The following is an 8,324-nucleotide window of genomic DNA, read 5'->3' as shown; positions in this document are numbered from 1 at the left end:
TTTTCAAAGTTATTGATAAYTTTTCAATAAAGTATTTACTCAAAAGTAATTTTGTAGATAATCATTACTACATTACTCAAAGACTTCACACCATGAATCTTTCAAAGTTAACAGCATAAATAGAAGTAAATATTCAAGAAAATAATTTCATAAAAAGTAATATTTTCAGTAATTACTACGATTAACAATTACCGTAAAACTTTCAATCAATAATTTTTCGAAGTTTACAGTACAAGGACTGGTAACTTTCACTAACCACTACAGAAATACTTAAAGAGTAAAATTTATTGAAATTGCAAAATTATCGATAATCATTCATTAGTAATTACTATTTTAAGATTTTGAACCAACAATTTTTAAAAGTTTAAAGCATAAGTACTGGAAACTATTCAATGGAGTAACTACTTGAGTATTATTAACGATAATTACAAGAAGTAACCATTACATTGAAACACCAATAATTTTTAAAGGTTTTTTCATAAGTGTTGGTAATTGAGTGGAGGAATTACTTGAAAAGTAATATTGATGGTAATCATTACAATAAGTAATCATTACCTAAATTCTTTGAATCTGTACTATGTCAAGGCTTACAGCGTATACTTTGTATTAGTAGTATTATTAATGGTAATCATAACATTAGTAATCATTAATTCAGCACTTGTATCTTATTACTTGACAAGCTTTATTGGCGGTAATCACTACAATAAGTAATCATTACTTAAAGACCAATAATATTTCAAGCTTTACAGCATGAGAACTGGTCAATAATCTTTTCAATAATTCAGTAATTACTTAAAAAGTGCTATTGACGGTAATCATTACAATAAGTAATCAATACTTGCACCACTAATTCCTCAAAACTCCAGCATAAATCTGGTAAATAATAATMAAATGAATTTCTTAAACGGTAATGTTATCGGTAATCATTACAATTAGTAATCATTACTTCAGGACTTTGAATCAATATTATCACAAAGTTTGCTTTACGATACACTTCAGACCTTCACTGGCTTTTATGTTATATAAACAAGAATATATCTAACCCTTATATACATTTATTTTTCATGATCATGTCCACATATCTGTTACCATTTTCTACGTATATTCATATGTGAATCCATCATGCATTTTTCTGTTATAATCACTCTTATTTTAGTCTAAGCTTACCCAACGCATCACTGACGGGTTAATTATCAACATTGACTGATTGCGTGAGGTAAAACTTTTGTGGATTTGTGGAAATTAATGCAACGGTAAATATAAACAAAAATTTAGCGTACGCCAATTTCTAGCTCAACGCTTTCGGCGCGGCAATTATGTAACGTATATTTGACGAAAATTACAAAATCCAATAATGTTTTATTGCCAAACAAAATTCGATAGAACGTGCAACATAATGCATGCAACAAGCTATGTAAACATGCATATAGAAGTAGATGTGTGTGCAACGCAAGCCGCAGCGYTTGCTCCACCGATGCAACAAATTGGCAAACGCACTAATTGCACAGCGCAAATTCGATATAAAATAAGCGAAATCAGTAAATGAAAGAGCGACAGGATTTAATGTGAATTACTTATGTGCTAGTAACAACTATTTCATGCGGCATGCGGCATGCGGCATGTGGCAGTCAACCAATTTTAGTTCAAAGCCTAAAGTTCTAACGCGGTAATTTTGTGCTCCCTCCTTTTTTGCTGGAAATTGTCAAATTACCAAAAATCGAACTGTTATTTTATGGTCATAAATTCAAAATGGCAAACAAGTCACATTGAYTTTTACATGCACGTGTGCATGTGTGTGTGTGCGTCGTCAACGTTGGGCCGTGCACCAAATTTATATATTTTTATTACCCAGCGCCTAGGCTTGTCGTTATGTGAGCCTCCCATTTTATTGCCTATTTTTTATTTGCACTTCCGCTTGGCGTTGTCAATAAATAAAAAGTTGCAAAAAATATTCTGCACGACATTTCTAAATAAAAGTAATTTAGAATGCGCACTGTTGCATCTGGGGCACCAGTTGCGCAACCGAGCGCGAATAAMTTTTCATACTGCTCGTTAAGTTAGCGAAAATGAACGAAAAAATGGGGGCTTCCTTTGATGTGAGACACACAAACAATCATAAATTTATATAAAGCCAAATACTATAAATAAATTTTCGTGTGTCCGGTCATCAGCTACTTATGTTATTGATGAGTTTGGGAGCCATCTCATAGTTTCATAAATTAAGCAATAACAAGACGTCAAAGGAGGAAAATTTACGATTCACTTGAAATAGCATAACATATAAAAATTCGTTCGAAAATTCAATTTATTCGATGTTTGTTGATGTGCATGAATTTAAAGCTATTTATTGGTTCTTTATAAAATCCTTTTTCTTTACATAGCATTCCCTGTTCCTTGTACATATTGGAACCAGCGCGTGTGTAAAATAAGAAAAAATGTTAACTTCGGCTGCAACGAAGCTATAATGCCCCTCACATAGCATAAAAGGATATAAAAAAAATATATTTCTTTGATTTGGTAATTTTGGTCTGTTAGTTTGGAAGGCAGATATGCTATAATAGCGCCAATCTGAATACTTTTTCTGTCATATTTATGGAAGATACCTCGTCAAATGTAAACGTTTTGCATACAAAAATCGTTTAGTTTGTATGCCTGCTATAAGCAATAGTAGTCTGATATCAGCGCTTCCTACATATGAACAGTTTCTGTTGCGAGAAAAAGACGTCTATAAAATTTCGGAACAATATCTAAAAGACTGAAAGACTAGTTCGATTATATACAGATGGAAGAACGGACAGACAGACGAGCRTGGCTAAATCACCTGAGCCGGTCACGCCGATTATATATTATATTAGGTGKTCAAATACTTATCTCCCTTCCGCCTTTTTGTTTTTTGAATCGAAAGCAGACGATTCGTCCCAAACAGTCGTCAAGCGATGTGTTTGGTGAGATTGGAAGGGAATCATCCACTATGAGCTGCTCCCATATGGCGCTTAATTCTACCATCTACTGCGAACAAATGGACCGCTTGAAGCAGGCGATCGACTAGAATTGGCCCACAGGAAGGGTGTAGTGTTCCACCAGGACAACGCCAGACCACACATTTCGTTGATGACTCGTTAGAAGCTACGGGAACTCGGATGRGAGGTTTTATCGCATCCACCRTATAGCCCAGACATAGCGGCAAGTGATYACCACCTGTTCTTGTTCATGGCGTACGCCCTAGTTGATGTAAAATTTAWCCCAAAAGAGGCTTGCGAAAACTGGCTATCCMASTTCTTCRMAAATAAGGAGGGGGCTTCTACGAGGGGGATATTATGAAATTGCCGTCTAGATGGAAACAGATTATCGAACGAAACGATTTGCACTAAATCTCTCTTATTTTCCATAGAAGGCGTTCCTAGCTAACAACTAGCGAGCGGCTGGTCAGTTGTCTCCGAGCACCTGGAGAGCCAGGACAAACATTTTAGAGTGACGTATTTCTGTGAGTGGTGCAAGCCCATATGTAGCGCTCGTTACAGCAGATGTACGCGATTAAATTCAGTGTGATACTCGATAATTCTGCGACAGAGACGTTTGATAAGATCAAGCAGGCTTACGCARATGTTGCTTTAGCAAGAAGTGATGTGTTTCGGTSKCACCAGGYCTTTTTGGAGRGCCKSGATGAGATCGCTGATGAAGAKCGGAAGAATGAGCAAATCCAAATTGACATCAAAGATAGCGTCCACCAAGAATTTGCTCCTCCTGGGCAAACCGTAAACGCCCAGTTTTACGTGGAAGTCGTCAAGAGACGCAAACGAAGGGTCACTCGGGTCCGACTAGACATCGCAGCCGATTGGAAGTTGCACCACGACAATGCCCTGGCTCACACCGCCTTTCTTGTGGACAGCTACCTAACCAAGGTCGGCCTCCCAACCCTTCTCCAGCTGCCCTATAGAAAGGGAATTCAAGCAGCATCCTCGGCTCTCAAGACTATTCCAAAGAATACCTTCCGTGACGTCACCCCTCTTGACCCATACAAACACCCACAACTCATAACCGTATAAGAAATTTTAATTGAAGACGACACTTTCCAATAACTTCAATATTTGTAATGGGCCAAATGTCTTTCTTCCTTCATTACAATGCAATCATAAAAAGTAAATTGAAGATAAGTGTGTAATAAATACAAAAATTAAGCGTCGGAGATCACCAAATTGCAGAGCAATAAACCGGGCACATTATTTCTACACATACTTATTTATGTAAATAGTACATTTATAARCGCGTAAGTGTGTGCGTTTATTGACAAAATTAAACTGAAATAAAATGCCAGAAATGGCGTGTAAATAGTTTATAGTCTTTCGACGGCTACCAAAAATTTCTCCCAGGCAATTGGCCGCTCTTAATGGCGGTCGAATAAATGCTAAGTTGATTGATTTGCGTCCGAAATAATTGTAGCCGGTTTTATTGAAATGCGAATACTCGATTTTTAACGGCAATTCCATAAAAAAAATTAAGTGCTTGTGGTAACGCCAATCAACGAGGCAACAAACCACCAAGCAAGTAACCAATATGGCCGGCAGTCAAGTAATCAAATTGAAAAAATGTGGTCATTTAAATGTTCTTTGCTTTTATATAAATGAATATGTGTGTGTAAGTGCACGTTATGTTATGTGTGTGCTGTTAATTTTTATCTTCTGGCTACAGCCGAGAATTTATTGGTTTTATTTTAGCGATTTTTATGGGGTTTGGAAGACACTTGTATAAATAATACTGTATGTTTGTTCGTGTGTATGTGCTATATTTTATAAATTTATGTCTATGACACAATGATTTCGGCTTTATGCATTTTTTTATTTCGCATCTGTGGTTTGTTTATGAGCCAACAACAATTACAAGAAATTGCAAATATTATACAAAATGCTTAAAAATTCATATTAAAATTGCTAAGCTTTCAAAAAAGTAACGAAGTAATGTTAGAAATGGAATTTATGAAATTTCTCCACGAAACTCAAAAAATAAAAMAAATTATAATAATCTGCAGACTAGTTTTTTTTGCGTATTTTTTCTAAATAATTTATTTGAAAATAAAAACGCACAAAAAMTAAAATGGTAATACTTCAGAATTATCCGAAATTTTTTAAACTTGTAGTTCAAAACTTCATAACATTGTAAGCTCCATCCTGCCAACCTCATTTTGAATAACTTTTTTTTATTTATCAGAGATCTCACACGGAGTCAAATTTGGTGATTACGATGGTATTCAATGGAATTCATAGCGTTTTTGGCGATGGCGACCGTCTGGTCCTTAAGAAAAGGACATCACAAAAGGTATGCTTGAAAATATAGCCAATAATCTTACATTCATCAAACACATCATTACTGAGTAACAGACCTGAGTTTTTGAATACGTTTTTGAAACTGTCCAACAATCTAGCGAATGGCGCTTCATAATTGAGCGAAAGCGAAAAAGCCACGTTATGGTCGATCAAAAACGAAAAGGATTCTCATGTTTTCTTTGATTACCRAATTGTGCTTTTCCATGAATTCGCTCTAGGTGAAGCAATTCGTCGTCCGGATTTTTGAGAAAAAAATTCCAAATCTGAAAAATTAGTCATCGCTCTGCCACCATATTTCCCAAACTGTGACTTTTTCCTCTTTTCGAAACAGATAAATCTAGTTCAAGCAGCGCCCACTGAGTATAATCAAGCCAATTTAAATATATGTATGATGGTTGTAACGGCAGGTTCTAAAATTTTTTATGAAAGTGTTGATGGCGTCTTAGAGTACATTGTGTTTAGTCATTCAGTATATTATTGAATCGGTATCGAACATAGACATTGTTCGGGCCTTCTATAAAAACCTCCAAAATCAATCTTTTTCAGAGCAGCCAGCAAAAGGGAAGGAGCTATCTGTTATTATAAGATTGACCTTCATAGTTTCATGGAAGCCGATACAAAGAGTCTCGAAGACTCAGGCTAAGTAAATTTATGGCTCAAAAAAGGACGATGGAAATGGTCGGGAATACGGTGTCCAAAGTTAGAAAAAAGACGAAAGCTGCGGAGCTGGCATCTAATGCACCTGCAAGCAATTCCAGAGTCAACATCTACGTAGACCCCTGCATATCGGCCAGAAGTGTCTTGGGAAGCAGGGCAGCATTGGAGATTGTTGCCAGATGCAAGGAACTGCTCTTCTACTGGATGCGAAGCAACAAAGACCGAAGAAACGAGCTACCTGGTAGCAAAACTGCAAAAGTCGTGAGCAAAACGATAGGTCGGATGTACACAAAATTCCTATTGGCATTCAACAGAAGASATTGTAGGAACATGATCGGAATACTAACTGGTCAGTTGGTGGCGACACACGCCGGCTGAATGGGCTGACAGATCGAGGAAACTACATAAATTATCTAGAGCGAGGCACCAGAGAAACAATAGAGCATCTCTTGTAAACTTTTCCAGCATTAGCAAAACTACGTTGTAAGCATCTAGGGTCCCCACAGTGTGATGCACTCGAAGAGGTATCAATAGTGAGGCCGCAGAGTCTGTTARCATTCAGGTCAAACGCAGARTTCTTAAACGATGACCTAGCATCTGAACTTCATCTGGTATCGCAAAGTACCAAAACCGGTATTTGCTTGGTTGATTGGCCTACAAGGTAAACCTAACCTAACCTRCTAATAATTTCATTATTTTTATAAACTCAAGTAGATAATAAAATAAGCCTGAAAGGGTACCTTCTGTCTTACTACCAGAATAATGCATAAAATTTAGAAATTTTATGAATACTGTAGACTGGTCTAATCACTTAAAGAAACTATATCGATTAATTCAATTCTTGGTTAGTTTCGACAACCATATACCCGTTCCGCTCATGGTCGCATAACCCCTCCGACTAAGTTTTGCAAAAATAGACTCCACTCAATTGAAGCTTGTAATCATGATGTATCTTTAGTTATAAATATCTAATGTACATACACTTACACAAATACACCTACTTACATATGTATATCAATATGTAATCTGCGGGTAGCCGCTATTAAATCTTCAAATAAATTAGGCATTGCATTATATATTTTTATAGCAGCGACGGCTTATGACAACCAGCAGACAATCTCTTGTCTATATACAATATTCACACACATATATATTTGCTTAAACAAACACATACAAATGTAAATATRTATGTATGCGTAAGTTTAGGATTATCTCTTGATCAAACATCTTCWAAATATGTTGCATTTGTAGCTGTTGGTATTAATGTATTGCTTAATGCCATTGTTATTGTTGCTGCTGTTGCTGTTGTTCGCCTAATTAATTGTTCTGCTAAAAGCAGTGTGTAATATTTCATRCCAGCTCACAAGCGACAGCCGAACGATGGCTACTCTTAGCGAAGTGCTGTTGCAACCAACACAAAGTACGAGCGCAGAGCCGAAATTAAGCGCCACACACATACACATGTATCTGTATGAAAGTATGTATATGTAGGTATGTATGTATGTGTGTGTAGAAAACCGGAGCCCTCTTCGGTTCAGCAACAATTTTTAAGATACAGTAATAAACAACAATACCGTTAGGTCCATCCCTTTTTTGTGGCAACAATGAAGTTGATTGCCGAACGATGAGACGGATGAACTGCCAAAGTAGCGGAAATGCGGAAAACGAAATTAAAAGGAATACACTCACTCGTTTTAATTTATTGGCAGAGTTACCAAATTCTATTATCTATAATTAAAATGTGAAATATTAAAGGGTTGCAAAAAAAATATATAGACGCAATAATGCGTATCCACCCGATCTCCATGTGATAGGATCTCAATTTATTGACCTTGCTTCTTAGTTACCTTTATAATTATTTTCAAAATGGGATTTCTGACGCGATCTCTGAACGAGCTGAGTCGATTTAGACATGTTCCTCTGTTGGTCTGTCTGTCCGTCTTTCTGTCTGTTTATACGGGAATTAATCACTCAGTTTTAGAGATATCGATCTTAAATTTTGGAGGAATATTTTCCTTCTTGCACATTCATCGGAACTGCTGAAATCAGACCACTATAAATAGAGAGATCCTCGAAGTTCAACTGCGTTCTGGCTTACCTACAGCAGGCTTAACATTTACTTCTACAGATCTTCTAGAAAAAGTTCACGCAAGTGAATTGAGTTCTCTGAGCGCCATTTACTTGGAAGCGGTCAGAAACGATCCTTTTACATATCACTCAAACAGCTCAGGACTTACAGTCTTAGCCAAGTATCCTCTGAGTAGCCAAAAAACATCCGTTTGAAGGAGAGTTAAAGTGAGAAGGCGAAGAAACCCCACACCAGGGTTGTGCGCCGGTTTTGGGGAC

The sequence above is a fragment of the Bactrocera latifrons genome, unplaced genomic scaffold, assembly GCF_001853355.1.
Source record: "Bactrocera latifrons isolate USDA-ARS-PBARC rearing strain unplaced genomic scaffold, ASM185335v1 scaffold_104, whole genome shotgun sequence".
In the NCBI taxonomy this organism is placed as follows: Eukaryota; Metazoa; Arthropoda; class Insecta; order Diptera; family Tephritidae; genus Bactrocera; species Bactrocera latifrons.
The sequence above is the reverse complement of the archived record's forward strand: the minus strand, read 5'-3'. Positions refer to the sequence as shown.